This window comes from Ambystoma mexicanum, chromosome 5p, assembly GCF_040938575.1.
Source record: "Ambystoma mexicanum isolate Mex_15411 chromosome 5p, UKY_AmexF1_1, whole genome shotgun sequence".
Classification (NCBI taxonomy): domain Eukaryota; kingdom Metazoa; phylum Chordata; class Amphibia; order Caudata; family Ambystomatidae; genus Ambystoma; species Ambystoma mexicanum.
This window is the reverse complement of record NC_090930.1, coordinates 493,169,014-493,181,912: the sequence shown is the minus strand read 5'-3', so window position 1 is coordinate 493,181,912 and position 12,899 is coordinate 493,169,014. Positions and strand designations below refer to the sequence as shown.

The window sequence follows — 12,899 nt, the reverse complement described above, 5'->3', positions numbered from 1 at the left end:
AGACGGCACATGAGGGTCACAGGGGAGCTGATAACACCAAAAAGCAGCTCTGGTGCAATGTCTGGTTCCCATCATGGAGTCCTTAGGGTGAAGAACTGTCTACCATGCCAGTGCACTACAAAGGCAGAGGCGCCCCTACCACTACAGCCAACTCACATACCCGACTGTCCATGGGAGCGAGTCGCAGTCGACTTCTATGGACCCCTAGAATCAGGGGAATATTTGTTAGTCTTCATCAATGAATATTCAAGGTTTCCCATTGTAAAGAGAATAGTGAAAACAGCGTTCCCCCAAGTGGCAGACACATTTGATGAAGTACTAAGCCGATGGGGCATACCGCAAACCATTAAGTCAGACAATGCTCCCCCATTCAATGGACATGATTGCTCCATCTTTGTGAAACATAAGGGCTTTATTCATCAAAAGATCATGCCAATATGTCCCCAGGTGAATAAAATGGCAGAACACTTCATGGCGTCAATCAAAAAGACAATACAAAGAGCCTACATTGAGGCCACCAACCCGCATCAGTCCCCTCTGCAGAATGCTCAGGGATTATCGCAATACCCATAACGAGGCGACCAACAAAGCACCCGCCGAAGTGATGATGCGCTACCAGGTCCACACCATATTCGTGAAACATGTCATTGAACAAGAGAAGCTTGACGGAGAAATCATAGAGAAAGACATGCAAGGAGAGAGCGAAACAAGACTCAGACATCAGAAGAAGAGCAGTATCCAAAGAGCTTCTAATGGGAGACGAAATCTTGGTGAAACAGACTCCAATCAAGAAAACTGATCCCAGGTACTCACCAGAGCCTTTCAAGATAGCAGCCATCAAAGGCTCTATGGTGACAGCACAAAATGAGACGCAAGAAATCACAAGAAACAGCTCACACTTCAAGCAACTAATAAAAAATGAGATAACCGACTCGCCCCAAGAAGACTGAGAACCAGAGGTGAGAGAAGCCCAAGATGACTTGTGGATGCCTCCAGAAGAAGCAAGCAGTACTGTCAGCCGGACCACGGAGCACGGAAGGCACAGGCCTGATTGAAGGCTGGGTCCACTCGCAACGCACCATATGCACACCCACACGTCTAGTAGAAGAATGCTGAGGCGACCTCAGAACATTTGTCCGGGGGTGATGTTGCGCAACCCTGTCCCTCTACGACCCGGGAGAACACCAGGTGGGAAGCGGGAGGAATGGGAGGAGTTGGGGATTGGAGAAAGAACGCCAGTTCCTGTAGTGTATGCAAGAAGGAGAGGTTGATTAAAGAAAGGTCCCGCTCCAGCCGGTGTTGCGTCTGTTTTTTCCATAATACAACTAACACACCTCATTTCTGTTACCCGGCTAGCAAGCATACACAATACTAACCCTATTTGCCTTGACGCACCACACATTTTAGTAAATTCTAAAGGGAGTTAAAAATATACCTCCTAAAAGCACTGACTTTTATATTTCAACCGGGTTATAAATGCTCATATTGTCAGGCGAATATATCTGTTTCAAACTTCCTAAAATGTAGCTTAATCGAATCATTGGTGGGATCGTAAGCAGCTGGCATTGCACCTGCCTCCTCCTCTATTCTTTTAGTTTCTCAGTTTAGACATCCAATCTGTTGACCTTCCGCTAAGCGTGCATAATCACCGGATGTTGGCGCAGCTTTAATCTTTTGTCTCTTAAGAGTTATTTAAAACTGCAAGTCGCTATCCTGAACAGATCTAGAATGTCTGTGTAAAATGTGTCACAATTCTCAACAGCTTCTTTAACATCTTTCACATTCTTCTTTCATTTGCAGTTCGACCCTCCCACCCTTCTTTTTCTCAAAGTTAATACTTTAATCCACCTTTTTGAACATTGAAAAACCTTGCATTCGTAGCTAAAGAAACCCTTATGTTTGTCTCAGAGCGACTCATCTGTTTGTGGTTCCATAGACACATGCAGCAAAAATAAACCTCTGAAGATTTTGGCTCTTTGATACAATATCTGATGTCCAGTGCATGCATTAGTCATTAATTCATTATCACATTCCAAAACAACCGAGGGTCATTTTCGCTAGCATGCAAGGTCTAATTTAGGAAACAATTCTCACTACATGTTGTTGCCACGTGCACTGCTGGTGGAGGGTCACAATATAGCCGAACTCGACTGACAAGAAGAGGTATTTAGTTGAAGTGAGACACCACTTCAGAAACAAAGGTGCCCGTAGGAACATTGAAATCGGACCTGGCACATGTGTGCAGATCATGCCACATGTGTAAACCCGTTCCACAATTACATACACTTTGCATCTAGTGTTAGAAATGGAACACACGAATACAGCAGTGGTGTTGCAGCTTGTATAATGGAGCTCCAATCTATATCGAGTCAGTGGTAGTATTGTGTAGGATTCTGCATCTGATGCACCTCAAGGTTACCTTACAGCACCAGCCGCAAAAGTGTCATCAACAGATGCGCTAGACACATGCAAAACTAAACACACAGGACGGTGCATGGTGCATGTGTGCGGCAATGTGCGCATGCGCTGTTACCATGATGTTGTATAAACATATCTTCAAGTGTCCACAGAATAAAGTTGCTTTTGTAGCCTGTTTTGTCCCGAGCCACAAGTCTCCAGGTGGATGTCTGTTGCTGGGTGGATGTGGGGCTAACTGCCTCCCTATGACTGGACCTAAATGGCCTATTTGAATGGTGCAGATCGTATATGTGGACTGGGCTAGCCTGCAGAATGGATTTGGGGTAAGGAAAGAAAGTTTGGAGCCATTCTGGAGGTTGTCCTCTACAGATAACAATCTGGAGAGAGAAGACAGTGCCGAGAAGACCCAGAACCCTGCAGCAGTTGCAACCAGCATTGACCAAGCCCAACACTGGGGATGCTCTGCTTCATCACCAGTGAACAGGAAAACACGTGTTTGTGCCTGCTTCTTCTGAACTGCTGGGCCTTACCACTCTCGTGTCCTGCAACACCCTACTGACTTCAGTGGACGCTAGATCCTGCTGGGGGCTGACCATCCTCTGAAGTGGCATTGTCACTGCCGCAGACATTTTCCCAAGTTGGAGCTCTGGACTTGGTATATATTCAGCTTGTGGTCCAGGAACCGCATTATCTGCAGCAGTTGCACCCCACCCAGAAGAGGGGCCTGCCCGGAGCCTGTTTTCCACCGCCACCAATATTGTATCTGCCAAACTCTGCCCGCTGATTCTTCGCCACCATGCCTCATCTACAGTGTCCTGCGGGTCTTCCTTCATCATGGGAGTGAGTAGCAGTGGTCATCATCCAAGGTCAACTGTCCTTTCCTGCTGGGGATCTTCGTATGATATTAGAACTGCTGCCTAGCTAGACACAAACCTGACACCTACTTCTACTACTGTTTCTGTGACCACTCGATAACCTGCAATGGGACCAATGACGCGGGTGAATAGCCCCAATAATTTCAATTTACTCAGGTGGTTATTTCCAGGATCAGAGTTTGCAGCTTCAGTGTGTATATGTCACTCTTGTCCCGCCCCCCCCACCCAGCCCCAATGGAATTGTATGGGCGTAAAGTCCACTCCCTAACACTACCCTCACGTGGTCATGGGTGGGGGAATTCCTTGGAAACCCATTATTTCATTTTCAAACCTATTTTACCAAAAGTGGGCTTTTACCGTCAAATTACTTATCTGTTGGCTTTCGCCAAGTCTTGTGTAGGGCAAATCTTGAGACTTCCTGAACCCCTTCCCAGGTACTTACATGAGGACCAAACTCATTTGGGACTCTGGAACTTCCTTAATGGGTTAGGGAACAACTAGGTTTAAGGTAACCAACTTATATTTATATGCAGATTGGTTTAGATTGTGTGTTCACTTTTTCACTCTTCATTTTACTAGCTACCATTGCACTATTGCTTGCTTTATTGTTTATAATTGTGTGGTATTGTAAAGTCTTGGGTGGTCTCCTCTTTGGGGCTACCTACTGTGCACCGATATTTCTATATAATAGTGTTTGTAAACTATATACTGCCTCACTTCGAGTTTGGCAATAATTCAGTGCTAAATCCACTGAATTACCACCAATGTTGTTTACTGTTGCCACTACTTGGTCGTGTGGGTTTACCATAGGAGTCCAGGTGGTGGTAGGTTGGTGTAGTCCCCCATTTCTTGGGTCCATAGGACTCCATGGAGATTTCAGTATTTTTACTGCGAGTGGTAATTTCACTGCAGTAAATAATGCTGTTTTTTGGAGGGAAAGCCGAAGGATTTACCTCCAGCTTTTTACTGTAAGTCTATCATCCACTTTTCGTCCAAACTTGATATTTAGCAGTGTGGTAAAAACAGTGGGAATTCTGTTACAGCCAAAAAAAGTGGCGGTAACCAAATAAATGGCACTTTTTTACTGCACTGCCGAACTCGTAATGAGAGTGTTCTTAAGTTTTACCTGCATTTGGTTTTGGGCCTAATAAATAGATCCTTTTATATGTTTTCTGATGACCGCTATTACTTGGGTATCTCTAAATGTTATTAATTGTACTTATTCTGATCTCCTAAGTCTTCCATACTGCTCGGCCACTATGCAGACAGAGTTTGGGAAGACAAAGTTTGAAAAGCCCTTGCTCATCCACTAGGTTGGCCTCGCAGAGCCCCCACAGATAGGCAGTTCTGGAAATCCTTCCTAACAGTAACCAAAAATATGACTGCCAGCATGAAATCTGCAGAACCAAAGTAATAAGGCAATTTATGAAAAGGGATCATCCAGAAATCAGGGCCATAGCAATTCGTTTACGGGTTTGGCAGTATTTCCAGTAGAAATACCAGCACACTCTTTCATTGTTAATGTAGCTCGTTGTGCTGCTCAGCGATGATCGATGAATATTTTCGGTGTTTAGTCGAAAGAAGGCACAGGGTGCTGGGAACTTGCTGGATTTCCAGTCTTTTGACTGCTTCGTTTGGAACATGATGGAAATCCACCATAGCGGGCCAAAGATGCAAAAATGGCAACAGATATGGGCGGCAATGCTGAATTGCTGGAAAATTTACCAGGAGACCCCAGCACACTGCTCTCTATTCTCAGCCTTTTCTGAACATGAAATTCCACTCTGCACCCTCAATGTAATGCTCCTTCCGTGTAGTACGACCTCCTCCATAGGAACAAGATCTCTGAAAGGGCATTCAAACTCAGAGTGATTTCCTCCAGGGCCAGGGCATCATTTAGCGATTCCGGGGGGCTTCTCTATCTCGTCAATTGACTGCAGTCATAACTGCAAGGACAAACAGGAAGCTGAGTGGTCTTTATGGTAAGCTTCCCCCATGGTGGCCACTTGGACTTGTAGTTCTATGTTAAAGATTTAAATGCAATCCTTTTTCTAAAGCATATTAGATTGGCCCACATCGCAAAACATTGATTCTCCATGTTTTCCAAACATCAAGATGAATTTGATTACTGAGTTCTGTTATACAAAAGCGCATGCTATATTAATATAGCTCTGAAGTTATGGACCTGACTAGCTAACATAAAGGCTCTGTTTCATGAGTCTTTTATTGTTGTACATATTCACTTCGCTTTTGGGCAGGGCAATGCTGGTTCGGTCTCATTAGATAAATTACTTTTTAGTTTCTGTTATTTACATCTTTCCAGTATACCCAAAGCTTATTTCATTTCACAAAGCCAAACTTCACATTTACTCCTTCATATTGTCTCACCTCTCCTACTTTTCAGCCCTACGCTCCAGACTCCCTGCCTGTGAACTTGCTCCTCTTCAATTTGTATAGGACTCCTCAGTTCATGCTCTTTTTGCCTTTCTCAACAATACTCTATATTTATGATGATATGATATGATATTTTATTTATAGTGTGCCTATACACAAGTGTTTCAAGGTGGGACAAGGCAAGGGCAGGGAACAAGGGAGGACAAGACAATGCTCTTACTAGGCCAAGTGACATTGAGATCGCGCAAGTGCAGGGGAGAGGGAAGGGGGAAAAGCGCCAAGAGAAGGGAAGGAGGAGAAGTGCGAGACATGGGAGAAGACATACAAGTAGTGCAGCCAACAAGTAGCAGTGCAAGGGGGTTAAGTGCAGACAGCAAGGGTTAGATAAGTGCAAGTAGGGGGGCTGTAGGGTTGCAGATACAGCCCCAGTGCAGGGGTGCCAGAGGCAGTGCAGGTGTGCAACTGGGAGGGCATGGACCTGGGTCAGTGATTCAGAGGGTAGACAGGAAGACCAGTGCAGTACAGACAGGAGATCAGCAGGGAAGTGGAAGATGGAAGGAAGAAGCAAAGAAGAAGGTCTTTAGCTGCTTCTGGAAACCGGAGATGGTTCTGCTCAAGTTTCAGAGAGGCACAGAGGCTGTTCCAGAGGGAGGCGCCGGCAGAAGAGAGAGATCTGCCTCCAGCTCAGTGCTTAGAAAAGTGCCTGACTCTCAAGGAGTTAGAGGTGAAGGAACGAAGAGCTCGAGAATGAAGATTCTTCTGAAGAGAAAGCTGGAGATATATTGGTCCCAGGTCCCAGAAGACCTTGTGGACAATGCAAAGAGTTTTGAATTGGATCCTTGCAGCCAATGGGAGCCAATGGAGAGATTTCAGTGCTGGAGAGGTATGATCCCTGGGCTTAAGGCCAAGGACAACGACCACACAGTCCTGTTCTGGATGAGTTGCAAAGGACGTAGAATAGAGGTGGGTAGATTTAAATGTGCCCCCTTTGCCTCTCTTTCTTTTCTCCCTTTTCAGTCTCATCTTCTTTTTCACTTTCCTTGCTCTGATTTTAAATGCATTCATGGTCTGTGTCCACCCTACCTGTCTTTGCCAGTCTCATTTGTATAGGCCGTTTTGTCTTTTACATTCTCAATTCCAATTTCTTCTTGTTGCTCCAGATCTCCCTGTGACCTGTCTCGTTTTTGCTCCTTTTCTCTTCTTAGTCCAAAAAACTGGAAGCGATTGCGTCTGCCTCTTAGATATCTCTCTTCCTTCTGCCTTTTCCATTCAAATAGTAAGCAACATTTCTTTTAAGTTAAATCGATTATTAATTGTTGTGCTGTATTTACTGTGTGCAGTGCTTTAATATAAAGTGCTTTATAAATTCAATAACATAACATGCCATAGTTTACACGAGCAATCTCTGTGACAGGGTGATGTCATTATTACATTGACACTGTTCTAAGTAAAGATCCTTTCCTTAAATACTAGCTTTTAGGTGCAAAATACCCTATGAAGACTCTTCTTATTTATGCATTTATTTATTCATTTTGACATTTGTATAGCACACCGATCCCAGAGGCATCTAGGCGCTCTTTGCATAAAATGGTTGGTTACAAGAGTTGCTTACATAGTAGGTTACATACTTTGGTTACAGTGGTTGCATCTTGCATTAGGTTACAGTAGTTGTACATTGCATCAGGTTAGGTTAGGACACAGATGTTACAGCTCAAGGAGGGTCACTTTTATGTATCTTGGGAAAAGAGACAGGTTTTGAGGTTCTTGTGGCATGTTTAGCATGCCTGCAGTGAGCGACAATGGAACCTGGATGATTCAGTTAACCGCTGTTAAGAGAAAGCACAGGACAACTGTTTTCGACTGCGATTAACCTTGGCAGTAATAGCAAGGTGCCACAGCTGGGGACAGGTTATCAAAGATTTGCACTTGTGCAAAAACAAAGAGTGAATGAATTTAGCCCCCATTGTGTTGCTTTGTTAATATACAAAGGTACAAAAAGGTTTAGCCCCAATTGATATTATCTAAAATGTTTTCACCTGGGGAAAATAGGAACAGGCCGTGTTATTTATTTTGTGTGATGCGTAACATAAAAAGAAATGCAGTAGACACCTTTTGTTGTATCTTTTGCAGCATAGTACAAAAAACAGTCTCATTCGTTTTGCCCGTGTGGAAATGTTTTTAGATAATATGGATTGTGACAACATCTGTTTGCTCTCTTTTGTATTATGAAAGCCCTTGCTCACTTTTTAACACGAGTGCAAATCTTTGATAATCTGACCCTTGTGGTGCCCATTCCATTGACCTGCTCCTCCTATGAAAGAGGGAAGGAGGGAAAGCGCCAGGCAAAGCTCTATGACTTTTATGGTCCCATTTTAACATAGCCCATAAGCGGTGCAATTTGACAAACGCGCTGTATAATGTATTGGGATCTATCGGGTGATTTTGAATTTATTTTCCCTTTTTGCCTTTTCTGTGGTTACAATGTTTCCGATTGTGCCTGTTTTGATCATGAGATTTGGAGTTAGTGCCCTTGGTTACTTTACCATCAGACTGAAAATTGTCTGTTGTGATGAACTTAAACATGTCTTTTGATTTCAGTTACTTTTGCAATGTGGTTGTACAAGTGCTGTCAATGTATGTTAAGTTGTGTTATTTTACTGGGATTTATACTATGCACGGCTGCATTTTACTCTAGTAGATGGGGGTGTTGCAACCATTTGTGGCTGAGACTGTTTTGTAGCTGCAGCTTTCTTTGGCAATCCTCTTTTTAGTATAGGGTTTGCTGAAATACATGTTCTACAGTGCCAGGGTATGATATGGTATGGTAATGTTTATTTATATAGCACCTATACACAGGCAAGTGTTTCAAAACGCTCAAGGGGGGTGGGAACACGGGGAAAAAACAACAGTTGCTCAGAGCCCTTTAATTTCTGAGACAATACCAGTCTGCACAGGCAGATTAAGTGAATATGATACATTTAACAGTTTAGTTACGGCAAATAGGCCTGCCAGCAATTCTGCATTTTTTTCAAGGGCACATTAATGGGGGGAGACATGGGAGAACAGACAGAATGATCTTCAGGCCGGGCTGTATACAGATCGTGCAAGTGCAGGCAGGGCAAGGGAGGGGCAGGGGACCAAGTGCACCCAGTCGGTAGAGACTGGTGAAGTACGGTGAGAGAAGCACTCAAGGATTTATTACAAGTGCATTGAGGGGGTGGGGAGCAGGGCCCTGAGGCAAGTGCAGAAGTACTGGCAGGGGTACCTGGGACCTATGAAACTCTGAGGTATGCCAGGAGGCCAGTCAGTAAGCTGTATGGAAAGGAGGGAGAGAAGGAAGAGCAGAGAGCTAGGTTAACAGGGTAGGGTGAGAGAGAAGGAAGAGTAGAACAGGAAGGTCTTGAGGAGTTTCCGGAATTTAAGAATATCAGGCTCAAGACAGAGGGTGGCAGGGAGACTATTCCAGAGGGAGGCGCCTGCTGAGGAAAGGGATCTGACTCCAAATCTCTGCTTGGAGAAGCGGCTCACTCGCAGAAGGTTGGAGGTAGATGAGCGGAGGGCTCGAGAGGGACGGTATTTAGGAAGACAACATTGAAGGTAAGTAGGTGCCAGGCCCCAGAAAACCTTGTGGACAATGCTGAGGGTCTTGAATTTGATCCTTGCGGCCATGGGGAGCCAGTGAAGGGATTTCAGCACCGGAGAGATGCAGTCCCTGGGCTTGAGGCCAAGGATAAGTCCTGCGGTTCTGTTCTGGATGAGTTACAGAGGGCGCAGGGAGGTTGAGGAAGAGGCTGTTGTAGTAGTCCAGCCTAGAGAGAACCAGGGCTTTGGAGACAGTGAGCCGCTGGGGGAAAGTGAGAAAAGGTAGAGGCCCTCTGAGGAAATGTAGGTGCAATGTGTTATGGAAATGATGTCTTTCTCGGTTAAACATCTTTTTTAAAGGCCCAAATTGGAGGACTCCATCAGCATAACCATAAAATAACTTAATTTTACTAGATAGGGTTCAGAAATCCACATTTATCAGCCTATACAAAGAGGAATCTACCAAAAATGTAAGTTGCTGCAACGCATGACTTTGATAATTTATAAATGCCACCTTGAAAATTTGGTACACTGTACTCATTACGTACATATACGGAGCAGTCGCAGAATCAAACATTTCATGAAGGAATTGAAAACCTTCCTATTGCTGTAACGTCCATCCTCTCATCATGCATCTTCCACTCCAGTCTTGAAACAATGATTTGATGCCTCAGCCGTGAGCGCTCTATAAGAGACTATAGACCATAGACTATATCACTCTGGTGGATAAGCAAGACAGTCACACACTGATAATAGTATTATTTTGTATAGCTCCAGTCCCACACTGTGTCCCCGTAACCGAGGTAGTTGGTCCAATATGGCTTATGTTACAGCTGTACATTGTCAGATCGTTTCCACACGAACTCCCAAGCCTTCACTCAGCACAGGAAGCAAACGAAGAAGGAAATTGAGAAAAGCAGCACATTTGGAAGTGCATAGGGAAAGTGATGGCTCTAGCACCACAGATAACACACAGGAAGGGGCCGTGCAAAGCTACGGTACAACCAACTATTACATTATTGGCACCGTCTTCAGGGATATCTGGCATGCTGCTTTCTATTTATCAGGTTCAAACAAAGCTAAGAATTCAATTGACAAATCGACAGAGACTGACAATGGTTATGTGTCCCTGGATGGTAAAGTGAGAGGCAAGAAGAGTGAGGAGGGTGTCCATGACCATGCGTGTGAAGTACTGAGATCAGAAATGACCTGCTGGAGCACTGTAGCAATCAGACATGCACCAACTCATAATAGCGATGCACAAAGAATAGTTACCAATGTTTCAGATGAAGTCTCGAGTGAAGAGGATCCGGAAACTGGATATACACATCGCCGCAATGTAGAGCGTGCTTCAAGTGACAGTGTTGTTCGGAACAGGAAGATGCATCCTTATAAGACCATCCAGCATTTTCCCCTGGATGATTCTGTACAGCATCACCACTGCTAACACAGTTATGAAACATTAAATAACACAATTAGACCCCGAGATCCTTACAAATCATTCTCTATTCACAGACAAAACGGACTACACCACATTTGGTGCTCATCCTGAAGAAGCCCAATACCATCCAGGCAACAATTCTGCCTTCCTGGCCGAAACACACCCGTGTCGATCCTCAGTGACACAACTGCAAATACCCTTTTTCGTGTATGTCTTGTAGATTATGTTGTGTACACCCCGTGTTTACGGTACCCTGGACCACCCTATGTCCCGGGTGCACTATTGTATAAGTACATGTTCCTCTAATTGTTGTATACCACTGTGCCTTTAGGTGGAACTCTGTACCTCAACACAAAAGAGGTAAATACACAATCTGTATTGCCACCAAACTCAATCACTATCATCCGTTCCTTTTGAGCCTTTTGTGCTTATCGAAAGCTATGTAAACTAATGGAACTATAACACTTGTGGTTTTCTGAAATAAAATCTTCTGTTCAGAACCATAGCCTGCCGATTTGTAGGATCTCACATCCTGATTTTTTTGATTATTATATATGTGCCCCCCTGGGTATATCAGGACTCCGCCAGGCACCCTTATTTTTACTTGGTATTTGCATCATGTCCAAATTAATATTGACTGACATGGTTCTGTGTACTTGGTGATAGAGGCTTGGCTTGCCTAGCCACTGAAAAGCGAAAATTGCTAATGGTTCAACAAGATCAGTCCTGGTAGTAATTGTCTCTGTTACCTGTATGAAATGCTATTTAAAGATATAAAGAAAGTTGCTGTTTTATTTACAAATACATACAAATTAGTGTTTCTGGCAAAGCAAATGAGATGCTGGATGCTCACAACTCGGTGCTGGGTAATCCTCAGAAATTATTCGAGTGGACTGATGGGCTTCGGAAAGTGTTTTAATATTTATGAAATCTAACCTCATCATACCCCTTCAACTCCTATTCATGGTTCTCAGCTACAGTCATGCATATTAATTGCTAATGCTAGTGCTTTGTTGATCTGCTTACACATTAGCAGCCAGCGATTGGGCTGGAGGCAATCAGGTTATTCAGAATGCGTGCCAGAATCACCGCTATAAACTAAATTCTGAGCAACGCAACGGCTGCTCGCATTCAGCTTTCCTCCAATGCATACCCTCTCTCTATCCCCGCCAACCTTTAATCTCCATTTTCTCCACCCAACCCGCAATTCCCTCATTTATCTCTAACTCCAGGGCTGCCTTTAACGCCATGCCACTCCTCCTTGCCACTCCATTGGCTAAACGTGAAATAGAAAAGGGACTCTAACAGAGCTTTTTTCTTTTTTTCCAGGTGGCCATCATTGTTTGTAGTTTTTCTATGGAAGTTAGGAACAAAAGCCTGCACAAAGCAATTTTCCACAGGGAAAAACAGGCCACCAGCGCTCTGGTTTTTGGGATGTGGTGCTAGTAGTGTTAATAGCCAGGTGTTATGGTGTACAGGGCCAGTAACGGCCCGAAGTCCTTTTGGAAGTCCTTGCTGAACTTGGGCATACAGGCTCAGATTAATACGCAGTAACCAGCCAGGCTCACTCTCATACCCGGCTATTAACACTACAATACGATCTTGATATATTGACCGAGTATTGGTCTTGGTTTACTGCCCTATACTATCTGTGGAGATATCAATTTTGCCCCGGCCTGCTCTCTTGACCAAATGAGCAGGAAGGTGATAGAAAAACTATAGAAAACAAAGGCCATGGCCATTTTATTCATACATTTCAGCTTGTTGATCTCTCACAGGGTCCACAGTCATTAAGAACATCAATTTACATATAATACACTTGACAATACTTATTGTTCCTGGTTCTATATCACATTGGTGAGTAATTCTGTTTCTGACCAGCTATCCAAACAATACTTTTAATTGCATGGGACGTTGTTTAAGGAAGTTGTGCAACCCACCCCAAACAAGACATGCACAATTACGTATTGCAGGTCCGTTTTACAGACTTGTGTAACCTCAGTCTAATGGTCTGGTGCATCACAATTTCATTCAAACATTCTAGGACAAGAATTGGGATGTTTTGTAACAACAGAATTTTTTTCATTTGAATGAGTCACAAAATCAGTGACTGGTAAATCCTCGCTCTTAATACAAAAGAATGCACCAGGAACACTAAGTACGAAGGCAAGCAGGATAAATCCCCTAAA

General features: G+C 43.9%; 1 pseudogene; it reads left to right on the top strand.

The window, feature by feature from the left end:
* The first annotated feature begins 604 nt into the window (after positions 1-604).
* Positions 605-10,716, top strand: LOC138480550 (protein PHTF2 pseudogene; annotated as a pseudogene).
* The last annotated feature ends 2,183 nt before the right edge of the window (positions 10,717-12,899 follow it).